Genomic DNA, 15,520 nt, shown 5'->3' on the forward strand with positions numbered 1-15,520 from the left:
ATCGCTTATAAACAGGAAGTGAAATGTTTGAAAAAGAAGAATCAGGTGAGATCCCATACCAACCTGTCTGTATACTCTTTTGCGTCCTTCCCTACCAGGAGCTGTGGTATGATCAGACCATGTTCCTGTACGGTCAGACACAGCCATTACACAGTACACAGCAGGGGCACATTTACAAGATTATCCCAGTACAGGAACATTTTTTTAACACATCCAATTGTGGAACTTGTTATTACTCCAAGATTTATTAATTAAAATGTACTTTGTTTGTGGGACAACTTCCTTATCTTTCATTTGTTGATTTATTGATGTTCACAGACAATGATTTCTGGAATTTTCCCAAAGCCCATGCAGTGACTTGCATGACCAGTCAAAGCCTTTTTTTAATGTAGTGCTGCCCGATGACCTGTAGATCACAAGCACTAATATTGACCGACTGCCTTTTTCCATGTGCAAATGGATTTCTCTGTTTTTCATTTGTATCGCTTATCCCACTTTTTGTTAACCCCATTCCAACTTTTTTGAGATGAGTTGATGCCATCAAGTTGTAAAAGAGTTAGTGAAAAAGGGCAGGAAACTTCCCACCTAAAATACAAATTATTAAAGGCGTTTGATTGAGGTCCGATATTAGCTATTAACGTCAGCTAGTTTTTTTTAAAGGGAATATGTCACCTACTTTTTCGGCTATAAGCTGCGGCCACCGTCATCAGGGGCTTATCTACAGCATTCTGTAATGCTGTAGATAAGCCCCGAATGTAACCTGAAAATAAGAAAATCAAGTTAGATTATACTCACCCAGGGGGAGTCCCGGTGCGGTCCGGTCCGAGGGGCGTCGCGGTCCGGGTCCGGCGTCCTCCCATCTTCATGCGATGACGTCCTTTTCCTTGCTTTCTGCCGCGGCTCCGGCGCAGGCATACTTTGTCTGCCCTGTTGAGGGCAGAGCAAAGTACTGCAGTGCACAGGCGCCGAGAAAGGTCCGAGAAGCCCAGCACCTGCGCACTGCAGTACTTTGCTCTGCCCTCAACAGGGCAGATAAAGTACGCCTGCGCAGAAGCCGCGGCAGAAAGCAAAGAAGAGGACATCATCGTATGAAGATGGGAGGCGCCAGACCGCGATGCCCATCGGACTGGACCGCACCGGAACGCCCCTGGGTGGGCATAATATAACTTGTTTTTCTTAGATCTATTTCATCAGGTAAACACAAGCATACAACATGTTCACACTCCAGGCCAGAAGAGGGAGCTCTGATCCAGCTTGTGGGGGGCTCCCCTATATATATATTCTGGTCTGGAGGGAAAGTCAGATTGTGAGAGGACAGTGAAGCAGAAAGATGTGCTAAGAAGGAACTCCCTGTCAGAGGGGGCTAGAGAGAGATTGCCAGAAGGGAGCTTGTCGAGGAACATTAGCTTAGGTGGAGTTGGTACGAGAGGAGTGCAGCTGAGCATACGTGGGAGTCTGCAGCTCCTGGCAGACAGTGAGGAGAGATATAGGACTGAGGGGCTGTGCAGCCACGAGGGTGCTGCAGCTCCTGGACAGAGATAACACAGAAGGAAGAACAGCTTGTAGTGACCGTGCAGGAGAGCGAAGCACAGGAGAGTGACAACTGGGGAGGACAGCTGCGATTGGGCTACCTCCCTGCAGAGCGCAGACACCGGTAGCCGGAAGACCGAGGTTGTGTGGGACTCCAAGACTTACAGCAGAAACCGGCAGGACAGCTGGATTACACGACACCTGTCCACGCTTATACCCAGGAGACACAGTGGCACATAGAGCCCGGGTCGTGATAGAGACCCTGTAAAAAGCCTCGAGCTACCTGTCATATGGGTTAGTGTTCCATCTTTGGAAGGACAGAGAGAACAGTGAGGACCTTGACAGAAGCCACAGGCAGCAAGGGACTACACCACAGCGCTAGTAGGAAGGCTTTCAACTCCACCTGGTAAAGGAGACTCTGAACTCGCTCCCAAGCCGGCCGGACCCTGCCTGTACCTGAAATCTGGGACCCTGGACTGTGGCTGCCTGAAGTCTTCAGTAAACCAGGTAAAGAAACTGCAAACCTGTGTCCTCCATTTCTTTATACACTACCCACTATCTCCAGCTACACACCGGGAGCCCTGGGGATCCAACTTCACCTGTGGAAAGTTATACCATCTTAGCTGCCATAACATCACCCCAGAGGACCCCTTTAAGCAGAATCGGTTCCCACTGACTGAATAGCACAGCTGGAGTCACAAACAAACTTTATTCAATCCCCTTGTACATGGGCGCCCAGGGCCACGGATCGGGTCGCCGCCTCCGTGACACATCCCTTTAAGTACCGGACCCGGTACCGAGTACACCCGCGGCCCTGGCGGAAGTCCCAACCCCATCAAAAATCCAGCCTAAAGTGACCATACACATTACATGACAGCCAACTGATTTTTGTAAGGACCAGTCAACCATTTAATGGGGGCCCTCTTGATGCCTGAGTTGTCTGGCATTGGCTTTCTCTATTCTCCCATTTAGAGAGCATGTTTATGGGAGTGACTGTCAGACAACAGCGATTTAATGTGTATGGTCACCTGTAATCAGTGTATAAATCACAATGCTACCATCTCCCATAAATGCACACAAGCATATCAAATCACATGTGATGCTTGATGTCAATGAATTAATGATTGTAGGTTGCAGCTTAGTGACCTGTAAAAGTCAATGATGCCACTGGCACCTGATAAAGCCGTTGTTGGTTGAGTTGAACTGTTGTTTGAGCAGTCACAATGCCCTCTTAACACGTTTAGCCAGATTCATGCCAACCATTGACTTGCATGGATGTATGAGACAGATAGATAGATAGATAGATAGATAGATAGATAGATAGATGATAAAAAAATTATTCTTCATACTCAGAGGAATGTGTAAGTTTCATTGTTAATCTGCTGGAAATGGTATTAAGAAATTATTACTTTTTGCTTGTGTATGATTAGTATCTACTACTACATGGGACCACCATGGGTGAAAACACGGGGCCCTCATACACTAATATAGTATAGGCGACTCAGGAAAGAACTTTGTCTATGGATCCCAACACTTCAGTCATATTTTAAGGTAGTGAAAGTATGTTGATGATGCCTTCTTCCTATAGGTTATCATATTAGTAGAAATGCAGGATATGATTTTCATGCCTTTGTAAATCAATTGGATACCAATATGAAATTTATGTTTTTCAGTTGTAATATATTGTTTTTTAATGTATCAGTTATTAAGTTGAATCATGGACTGACCACTTCCTTTTTTGTCAAACCGACAGACTGGAATAAATTACTTATGACCCATTTACAGGGGCAATAAGTTCCCCTATGAAAACTAAAAATAAAGTGAAAAGTAAAAAAAAAGAAAAATTCATATTATCCTGCTTTTTCCCAGTTAAAAATGAATACATTTAAAATTTAAAAAAAAAAACATATTTGGTAACACCATAAACGTCCATTCTCTCAAAATATAAAATTATTTAATTCATAAAGTAAACACCATACAGCAAAAAAAATCAATATGCCAGAATTAACGTTTTTCGGTCTCTGCTCGTCACCTAAAAAATGCAATAAAAAGTGCTGAAAACTTCATACATAACCCAAAATGGTACCAACAAAAACATCAGATCACCATGCAAAAAAAACCCCCTCACACAGCTCCATCAATGGAAAAAAGAAAAAGTTCCGAGTCTCAGAAATGGTGGTACAAACCAAAAATTAGTTTTTACCAAGTTCAGAATTTTTTTTCACCTCTTAAAAAAAAAAAAAAACATCCAAAAAACAATGGTAGAATTGCATTTTGATCACCATTTCACCACACTTGGATTTTTCCCCGTTTTTCCAGTACATTATATGGTAAAAGGAATGGTGTAATTCAAAGGTAAAACTTGTCACAAAAAAATAAAACCCTATATGGTTTTATCGAAGGTCAAATAAAAAAAAGTTACGACGCTTGGAAAAAAGAGGACTAAAAATTAAAAGGAAAATAATTTTTAATTATTTACCTTTTTGACATTTGTTATTTCTTACTAAGTTTTTAGCTTTTTTAGTCACATTGTCCTGTGAAAGAGGATTACTCATCTACTTTGATTGCACATCCCTTGGTATACTCATTTGCTGACATATTGCATTATGAGGAACTTCAATCCTTTATTGTATGCCCCGTTTTGAAAGGGTTAAAATGTTCCCTGTTTTTTCCTTATTTCCTGCCTTCCTGTTTGCCACAATGGCATCCCCTTTTCCTCCTCCCTTTGTGCCCCCTCTTATAAAGGATGTCCCAGCCTCTTCCTCCTCTCTCCTCACTGCAGGCAGTGGGACCTGGAGGGTTGTCTTGACTGTGTGGTGCTGCCTGCTGATGAGGGATGGCTGATCAATTGATATCAGTGATTAGAGATAAAATCTGGAGGGAAGGTGCTTCCTGGCTTAACAGCATCTTGGTCGAGCAGGAAGCGCCCCCTGGCAATCACCTTCCTCGAGTCATCTGTCGGATCACAACGGAATTTGCGTCATACTGTAGGTCTACACGTCATTGTATATTCCATGGAATCTCTACGGTTCCTGATCATTCCATGGATGTGGCTATTCCTGCGCAGGCAGCTCCGGTATCGATGGTACCAGTATGCAGAGAGAACCTGTCACCTGAATTTGCCTTGCGCTGGCGTGTACTCCGGAGGACAGAAAATGAACTTCAATCTAATATTGCGGCCAGCATGCAGCCAGCGGGTAAGGAAAGGGTGAATCAAACACCCGAAAACCCCGCCCATATGACCCAAAACTGGTCCCGCCAAATTCAGGTGACAGGTTCCCTTTAATAAATTTTGGCCAATCGATTATATTGATATTTGGGCCCTCATGTCCCCTGACCAGCACTTGATAAAGAGCGGCGCTCTGTGGATAGATCGTTTGAACGTAAACCGAAAGTTGCAAACATGATTAATAATTGCTTGCATTCAATGTTCGTTATGGGCTGCGTCATGGACCAAAATCACCCAGAGTTCTGCTCAGAAATGTTCATATATATGGATACCATTTATAATTTGTACAAGGCTCATGGGGGTAGCGCTTGGTGGCCCTACGATGAGAAATTCAGGAGGCGTTTAGTCCTACAACCAAATCTGGGTTGGGGAGTAAAAGCTACGGATACATGGATCTGACTCATGTTGGCTCAAAAAGTCACACCTGCCTTTCACACAGCTGCCTCTGCCCACTCCCGAGCAAGGTTAGTGGCTGTCCGCAGACCCGCCTCCTATTGGCTGTTCAATGAAGGGCACTTTCATTTTTTCAGACTATGCAAGTACAAACATGAGTGTTCGGACTGTGGAGGCTCCCATGCCACAGTCAAATGCCCTTGGACCTCACCAAAATTGCCCACAAAATCCATCAACCACCCAGAACCTAAGGACCCCAGTGAGCATAACCACAATGGGGCCTTGGCTCAATCTCTACCCCCAATAAGGAAGCGGGAGCTCAGTTACGTTTCAGTTTCAGTTCCATTTTTTTCGTCCCCTTTTCTTTTACTAGAGAGTCGTTTTTATCCCCAAACTTAAAATCAGCATGGGATTTTCCGTTAAATCTTATAGATTCTTATAGGTTCAGAAAGAGGTCTCCCTAGGCGGACTAAAAGGTCCATTCTCGACCCCACCATTTTACAAATTGCACATTTCCCCTTTAGGAATATTTCCCAAAAAAGACCCCAGCAAGTTTAATTCAACACCTCTCCTACCCCAAAGGATCATCAGTAAATGACGGCATTTTGGAAAGCGACATATGGGTCACATAGGCTGGTGAGGCTGCTTTCTGCCTCTTACCAGTTCATCTGGATTGCCAGCACCTGTTGGGTTGCTTCATAGATGGTTCTTATTATTATGACATGCTTGCCTATGGGTTTTTCTATTTCTTGCTATTGTTTTGAATTATTCAGTTGTTTCCTAGAGTGGGTAGTCAAATATGAGACCGGTTCCCCAACGATTATCCATTATCTTGATGATTTTTTGTTTGTGGGTCCAAAGGACTTCAGGTCCTGCCAGATTTTGTTGGACACTTTCTGTTTTTCATGGCACATTTTGGTGTTCCTGTATGCACCAACAAAACATTTGGTCTTTCCACCATCCTATCCTTTTTAGGGATTGAGATCGATTCCAAGGCATTGATTTTTCGGCTTTTTTCTGAGAAAATTTCAAAATTGCTGTCGCTGATTGAAAGTTTTTGCTCCATCCAAAAAGTTATGCTAGGACAGATGCAGTCGTTGGGTCTTCTCACATTCGCATGCCATGTAATGCCTATGGGAAGAATTTTTTCAAGACGTTTGTCCCTGTCAGCCAGAGGTATCAAGCTTCCCCATCACAGAACTCAAACAAAACCAGCTTTACAAGCTGATTTGCTGGTCTAGAAAGATTTCCTCTTGTCCTATAATGGTCACACATGTTTTCAGTCCCCGGAAGTGACTAATGAGGATCTGTTTTTCCCGATACTGCTGGGTCCTTAGGTTTCGGTGTTATTTTTGGGGATCAATGCTGTGCAGAACCTTGACCAGAGAGAGATATTCCCCATTGTCATGGCTATTGCCATCTAGGGTTCCTCTCTCTGGGATAAACTAATTTGTTTTTGGACGGGCCTCATGAATATAGAATACTCCATAAATCACCTGGCATCCTCTTCTCCTCCTGTCATCAAACTACTTAGGTTCTTGGTTTTACAATGTTTAAATTTTAACATCTGGTTTAGAGCTCGCTACATCCCAGGTACTAACAATTGAATTCTGACTCTCTTTCTCATTTTGATTGGCAGAAATTTTGAGACTGTTTTCCTACAGCGAAAGTGGAGGGGCACCCATGCCTGTCCCTCATGTGGCAAGTGGTGGAGGATGTTTAATGGATCTGGTGAGATCCTTGTTTGCCCTGTCTACATGGCGTTCTTACCGTAAGGCGTGGGAACGTGGTATAATTTAGTGGAGGACAGACTGATTTTGTCATCCCATGACTCCCGTTTGGAGGTTACCATTGATTACCTACTTCACCTTCACAGCACTGGGGTATCTGGAGCAGTTGTTCAGAACTGCATTTCTGGTTTGGCCTTTTATTTTTGTCTTTTTGGTTGGACAGATGTTACCAAGCTTTTTATCATTCGTCAGGCCATCAAGGGTTGGAGGAGTGGGCACATTCGTCAGGAGAGCAGATGGCCTATTTCTTTTAATTTGCTTACCCGTTTGATTAACGGCACCCCCGCCATCTGTTCTTCCCCTTTCGAATCTGCTCTTTTATCTGCCACATTTGGTATTGCTTTTTACGGCACTTTACGCATCAGTGAGTTAGTCCCCTCATCAAAGCATACTTTGGGTGGTCTTCAGCATGATGACGTCTTCCTCAGCGACGGGAGTCTTCGGATTTGTAAATCTAAGATGGACCCGTCCGGGATGGGTTCATGGGTGCCACTTTTTGCAGTTCCTGGTCCTATGTGTCCTTTAAATCTAGTTAACAATTATTTAGCAGTCGGCCGTTCTGGTGGGGCTTTTTTCTCCCATGAGGATAGTTCCCCACTGACAGTATTTCAGTTACTATCTCTCTCTCGTAATTCCTTACTTCACTGGGCCTCCCTCCTAGGGAGTTTGGTACTCACTCAGTCAGGATTGGAGCGGCTACAGAAGCGGCCCACTTAGCGTATTGGTAGATGGCGTTCCCCCTGGTTTGACAGGTACATCAGACTGGATTTATTAATCCATTAATTTTAGAATTTGTTTTTCAGGAGGTGCGAATCCCACTGTGTGGATTCTTGGTCATTCATACATTTTCTGGGCATCACAAAGGGCAGAGCGTCAGCCGGGTGGAAGAGGCCTTGGTTTTCACGGCATCGAGGAATGCCATGCATAAATATGAGTCGAGGTAGTGACCCTGGTTGGATATTCCCAATTTGATAGAGCGACCCTTTCTATTCTCCATCCACTTACCCTTAGGGCCTTATAAAAAGAAGAAATAATCAAAATTAGAACTCTACAACAGAAAAGTCACTGAGAATCAGCTTTTGGTTAGATGGATATTGTTTCAACTCAAAGGCTAATTAAAGAGGTTGTCCCGGTCATTAACATTGATGGGCTGACCTCAGGATAGGTCATCCGGCACTCCCCACAAATCGGCTGACGGAGCTGTGCAGCTTTGTAACTGAGCAGTTCTGTTCAACACCGAGGACAGTGATTGGCGGGGGTGCTGGTTGTCACACCCCACCCATCAGACACTGATGACCTCTCCTAAGGAGAGGCCATCAATGTTAAAGTCCTGGATAAACCCTGTAATACCAAATCCTGTTACTTTATTGTTGTTTTTGATTAATTGAAATCTATATACACAAATATCAATCTGTAATTTTGTATATAGATTGTTATTTTATCCTCTTCCTGTTTGAAAAAAGAAAACTGTGTGTAAAGTGGTTTTGTTTTATAAAAATGTTTTTGATAAAAAGAAAGATAACATGGCACCTACCAAAATAAGTACTGAGACATGGTATCTACAAAGATAAGAAACACAATGCAGCAGTGGGAACAGGGCTCAATGCGCTGATGATGTATGAGGAAAATTCCTACAGCCCGGAGATGTTGGATGTTATATGTTGGAGGGTGCCTGTAGGTGATCCTTGACCTGAGGCGTCTTCTTCTTGCGGATATAGCGCTGCCCTCGTTGGACTTGTGAGATTGGTCTCTGTCCTCGTGGCAGCTCTGTTAATGGATAAAGTAAGCAGGAAAATCCTTTTTATATCTGGTAAGTATGTGAACCCCCATCAATGTTTCTCCATGGACTCCACACATGGTGCCCTCCTCATCCATTTCTTTTACGTCATATGACAGGTTCTCTGATGTTGGTGTCCTCGCTCTCCATGGGCTTGTACATTCATTTCACGGTAGACATGAAGAACAATTCCACCAACTTGACTGTAACTGCGAATTACCCGCACACCCATGATGCTTATGTTAACTATTGGAAATCATCCCCTGTTGTGAATTCCGCTCTTTGGCTCCCTCCGGTGGTTGTAAGTGGCACTTTTGTGAGTTCTGCTCTTGGGCTCCCTCCGGTGGATTTAAGTGGAACTGCTGCTTCTTGGATTTAGCATTCAGCAGCTGCTTCCACTAATCGTCTATTCTGGCTCGGCTATTTATCCTGGCTCTGTCCTTCAGCCTGGGCCAGTTGTCAATGGTTCCTGGTTGGATTTACATCTCTCTTGGATTTCCCTGATATTCTGTCCAGTTCACCAAAGATAAGTCCTTGCTTTGTTCTTTTGCAGTTCACTTGTTGTGGACTTTATCGTTCAGCACATTCTATGTTTTTTCTAGTCCAGCTTGTCAGTATGTTTTGTTCAGTTAAGCTGGAAGCTCTGGAAAGCCGATTTACCCTCCGCACCTTTAGTCAGGTGTGGAGATTTTTGTAAACTCTGTGGTGGATTTTTCTAGTTTTTAATACTGACCGCACAGTATTCTGTCCTGTACTATCTGTCTAGCTAGATTGGCCTCCTTTGCTACATCCTGGTTTCATTCTGTGTATGTCATTTCACTCTCCACTCACAGTCAATATTTGTGGGGGGCTGTCTGTCCTTTGGGAATTTTCTCTGAGGCAAGATAGCTTTCCTGTTTCTATCTTTAGGGGTAGTTAGTCCTCCGGCTGTGACGAGGTGTCTAGGGAGTGACAGGAACATCCCACGGCTACTTCTAATGTTGTGTTAAGCTCAGGAACTGCAGTCAGTACAGGTACCACCTCCTCCAGAGCACGTCCCATGTTGCTCCTAAACCACCAGTTCATAACAATCCCCCTTGTATGTATCATATGATATATTAGGTAAGTGACCTGATGGCATGTACGCTCAACTTCATATGATACCCTCCTTAGACAGGTGCGGACCATCTTTCCTGTTCATGGCTCTATATACCTATCCATGGAGAGTAACTTACCTCAGTATGAACATTAGGCTGGTAGTTACACCTTGTATGGGGTCTGATACGTTGGAGACCACCAGGTACCCATTAGATTTCTGTGCACCTACATCAAGAAGTCATCAGAATGTAGGTGTGTTACTGCATTGCCTATGAAGTTATGGATGAACCTGTTCTACTCTGTTGAGCCCAATGGTTTATTTATTGCAGATTTGTGATCGAACACACTTTGACCTATCCCTACTTGTAAAAAGAGACCTTCAATAAAGTGTTCTCTTGCTGGAACCTGCAGCAATTAGAAGAACGGCTTCAGGCCTCTGCGTAATTGGTCAGATGGATCACCAGCTTTGTGCTCACCGAAGCTATCCTGCTCGTTGTGGCGAGTACCATGGGCCATGCTATGGGTTCTACATGCATAGTTACTAAACTTTGCAGGTGAGGGCTTGATAGCAAGAGTAGGCACTTTGGTGGCTCCATGGATGATACAATGGTTGCTATGCCTAAACTATGATCAATACAGTTATTTTTTTTACTGGTTAAGGACCCTCATCTTATGGCCGGGGTCACACTTGTGAGTTCAATGCGAGAAACTTGCATATCAAGTCCCGGCACTGCCGCCGGCACTCGGGACTGGAGTGTGCGGCTGCATGTATTTCTATGTATTACAACTCCCAACATAGCACTGTGAATGTACCACCCAGGTATTACAGCTCACAACATGGCACTGTGGATGTGCCACCCATGTATTACATCTTGTGTTCCTTACTATAGAAGAGCTCATTTATAGGGGAGCTCCAACAGAAATTAAACTCTGCTTTATACACAGCATAGAAACAAGGCGCAAAGGCGGTTGGAGGTAGAGAATTCTTTTCTTTATTCACTGCATAGACAAGGAGTAAGACATGCCAGCTATGTCTGGATGGTAAGATCCTGCACCATACTGAGGTTGCCCGATGTGTCCTGCTGGGTCAGACATAAGTGATACCTGATCTGCTTTTCACACTATAAGTAGTGATGAGCGAATATACTCGTTACTCGAGATTTCTCGAGCACGCTCGGGCGTCCTCCGAGCATTTTTTAGTGCTCGGAGTTTTAGTTTTTAGCGCCGCAGCTGAATGATTTACATCTGTTAGCCAGCATAAGTACAAGTGGGGATTCCCTAGCAACCAGGCAACCCCCACATGTACATATGCTGGCTAACAGATGTAAATCATTCAGCTGCGGCGCTAAAAACTAAAACTCCGAGCACTAAAAAATACTCGGAAAAGACCCGAGCGTGCTCAAGAAATTTCGAGTAACGAGTATATTCGCTCATCACTAATTATAAAGGTCAGAAAGTAAGAAATTCAGCACCACTTTTGCATGACAGCCCTATTCACATTACTGCAGTACATTCACAGCCTCTCACAAAGGTGGCCCGGTTTAGAAATCTTTACAACCTCCTACAAGGATAAGACAAGTCGCACAAAACTGCTCACAAACAGCACTTTCCTTATTAAAACCAAAGAGAATTACCACCAAATATAAGTAATAAATTCATATACCCGAGCCGTCCTTGTCTGCCAATTCTTAGAGGTACCCATTGCTGGGAAAGTTAGGTGACAACCACTATGGTCGCCATTACAGCTTTCCCAAACTCCACCCCGGTATGTGATGATATGAGAATGGGGAGATGACCGGCAGAGCGGCCGTTTACAGCAGATGTAATGGCGACCAGAGAGTGAAAGACAACTTTGAGATTTTAGGGGAGACGGTCTTGAATGTTCCCATTTCCCTTATACATGATGTCACACTGGTAAGAGATGGTGGGAAATAAAAAAATAAATAAATAAAAAAGATCTTAAAGCGGAGACAAGAAATAGCGAGGTGTTTAAAGGGAGAGATCTAAGAAAGTCTAAACGCTGCTTATATATTGGATATTATAGGGGTTCTTGGCCATGGTGCATATTCCTACGGATTCATCATCAGGATGCTTTTCACCCTGCTGGTGGCCGTCTAGTAGGCAATAAGTGAGCGATCAGCGCCTATCCGAAACATGGACAGAGGGAAGAAAGTCGCTACCAGAGATCTCTAGCAGCGACTTATCCCCCGACAACTGAAGGATCGTCCTTTGAAACTGGGGATGCCGGACCCCCACTGACCTACTGGGTATAAAGCTGGGGTCACACTTGGCGTAAGACAATACGCCACGTATTATACGTCCGTACTACGGCCGTAATACGGAGAAATGTTCCCAAAATATTGATCCGTAGTCAGGGTGTTTCAGCGTATTTTGCGCATGGCATCCTCCGTATGTAATCCGTATGGCATCCGTACTGCGAGATTTTCGCGCAGGCTTGCAAAACCGACATCTAATGGATTTATGTACTCAAATGTTCGTGAAAACATATATACAGTGTATATATATATATATATATATATATATATATATATATATATATATATATATATATATATATATATATATATATATAGTCTGTATTTAGATTTCATTCAGCGCGATATCTGTGAACAGCCGGTAAGTCAATTGCCGGCTTTTAATTTCTCCTGCACAAACCCGACATGATATGAGACATGGTTACATACAGTAAACCATCTCATATCCCTTTTTTTTTTTGCATATTCCACACTACTAATGTTAGTAGTGTGTATGTGCAAAATTTCAGCGCTGTAGCTGCTGAAATAAAGGGTTAAATGACGGAAAAAATTGGCGTGGGCTCCCGCACAATTTTCTCTGCCAGAATGGTAAAGCCAGTGACTGAGGGCAGATATTAATAGCCAGGAGAGGGTCCATGGTTATTGGCCCCCCCGTGGCTAAAAACATCTGCCCCCAGCCACCCCAGAAAAGGCACATCTGGAAGATGCACCTATTCTGGCACTTGGCCACTCTCTTCCCACTCCCTGTAGCGGTGGGATATGGGGTAATGAAGGGTTAATGCCACCTTGCTATTGTAAGGTGACATTAAGCCAGATTAATAATGGAGAGGCGTCAATTATGACACCTATCCATTATTAATCCAATTGTTTGAAAGGGTTAAAAAACACACACACACATGATTTAAAAGTATTTTAATGAAATAAACACAGCGGTTGTTGTAATAATTTATTGTTCTCTCAATCCATTTCCAGGCCCTCGCTTGGCAAAATAATAAACGCACAAGATACATACCTTCTGCTGAAACGTCACGTCCCACGAAGTAATCCATCTGAAGGGGTTAATTAATATTACAGGCACGAGCAGCGATAAACCACTCGCTCGTGCCTGTAATCCCCGGGTGCTGAAAGGAAAGCTGGATCTGTACTTACATTGAGTCGCGGTGATGCGCCCCTGGTGGATGTTCTCATGAACTGCAGCCTGGGAACTTTTTCCCACGCTCCAGGTCATATGAGGACATCCACCAGGGGGCGCATCACCGCAACTGAAGGAAATGTAGGTCAATGACCTACCGTACATTTAATTCATTCGCCGGGGGATTACAGACACGAGTGAGTGGTTTATCGCAGCTCGTGCCTGTAATATTAGTTAACCCCTTCAGATGGATTACATCGTGGGAAGTGATCGGACATCAGAAGGTATGTATCTTGTGCGTTTATTATCTTGCCAAGCGAGGGCCTGGAAATGGATTGAGAGAACAATAAATTATTACAACAACCGCTGTGTTTATTTCATTAAAATACTTTTAAATCATGTGTGTGTGTGTTTTTTAACCCTTTCAAACAATTGGATTAATAATGGATAGGTGACATAATTGACGCCTCTCCATTATTAATCTGGCTTAATGTCACCTTACAATAGCAAGGTGGCATTAACCCTTCATTACCCCATATCCCACCACTACAGGGAGTGGGAAGAGAGTGGCCAAGTGCCAGAATAGGCGCATCTTCCAGATGTGCCTTTTCTGGGGTGGCTGGGGGCAGATGTTTGTAGCCACGGGGGGGCCAATAACCATGGACCCTCTCCTGGCTATTAATATCTGCTCTCAGTCACTGGCTTTACCATTCTGGCGGAGAAAATTGCGCGGGAGCCCACGCCAATTTTTTCCGCCATTTAACCCTTTATTTCAGCAGCTACAGCGCTGAAATTTTGCACATACACACTACTAACATTAGTAGTGTGGAATATGGCAAAAAAAAGGGGATATGAGATGGTTTACTGTATGTAAACCATGTCTCATATCCTGTCGGGTTTAGGCAGGAGAAATGAAAAGCCGGCAATTGAATTACCGACTTTTCACTAACACCGCTGCGTATTTCTCGCAAGTCACACTGCTGGTCCGTGTGGAATCCGTATTTTTCTCGCCCCCATAGACTTTCATTGGCGATTTTTTTGCGCAATACGCTGACAAACGCAGCATGCTGTGATTTTGTACGGCCGTAGAAAGCCGTATAATACTGAACCGTAATATACGGCTAATAGGAGCAGCCCCATTGAGAATAATTGTGCCGTATGTTATGCGAGTTTTACGGACGTAGTTTCTGCGCTCTTACGTCCGCAAAACTCGCATGTGTGACCCTGGCCTCAGACTGCAGCAGGAGCTGCAAAGAACTGGCGCTGCCGGACCCCCACTGACCTACTGGGTATATCTGACTGCAGCTGCAAACAACTGGATGTGCCGGACCCCCATTGACCTACTGTGTTTATCTGACTGCAGCAGGAGCTGCAAATAACTGGGGATGCCGGACCCCCACTGATCTACTGTGTATATTGGACCACAGCTGAAAACAACTGGGAGGTGCCGGACCCCCAATGATCCACTATGTATATCGGACGACAGCAGGAGCTGCAAACAACTGGGAGTGCAGGACCCTCACTGACCTACTGTGTATATCTGACCGCAGCTGTAACTGGAGGTGCCGGACCCCCACTGATCTGAGATCAATGACCCATCCTAAGTATGGATCAGCATTATATGAATCCTGGAAAACCAGATTAACCATGACCTCACGTTTCAGTAACAGAGGATGTTTGGGGGTGGTGGGTTCTGGGGGATAAATTAGGATCAGGCGTGTTCAGATCCTTTTGTTTTTGGGGGGTGTCTGCTAGTGACATACTCGCCTCTCCCTATACAGAGCATATTCAAGCCCGGCCACACCGAGTGTGCATGTGTATGGGAGGGATGATTGTTTTCCAAAGCATAGTTCACCTGATGGCTCACATCTCATGTGTATGGGCGCTAGCCACAGCAGCATTTAGATTTTACCAGATGTTCGCCTTTAAAAATAAAAAAAAAAAGACACACGGCTAATTTCTATGAGTAACGGCACCGCTGTTCCCCAGTGTCTGGTACTGCACCTTGCGAGAGGCTGCAATGCCAGATGCATCCACTAGACAGTAGTAGCGCTGTTTCTGGATGAAAGATATATTTTTCAAATATAAGGGGAGAGCCCCTTTAAGAGAACCGTCACACATGACACTTCCTTGTATAACGGGACCTTGTGCTTTTGCTGTCAGTGATATGTAAGCAGTAAATCAGCAAAGATGGACACCTCTGTGTAGCTCATTCATCCCGCTGTTGTCCAAGGATAAATTGCTGCTTCTTCATAAAGGAGAAGTGTCACTTTTTGTGGCATCCAACCGCACAGCAGAAGGTTACTGTCTCTTTAA

This window comes from Ranitomeya variabilis, chromosome 2 (genome assembly GCF_051348905.1).
Source record: "Ranitomeya variabilis isolate aRanVar5 chromosome 2, aRanVar5.hap1, whole genome shotgun sequence".
Classification (NCBI taxonomy): Eukaryota; Metazoa; Chordata; class Amphibia; order Anura; family Dendrobatidae; genus Ranitomeya; species Ranitomeya variabilis.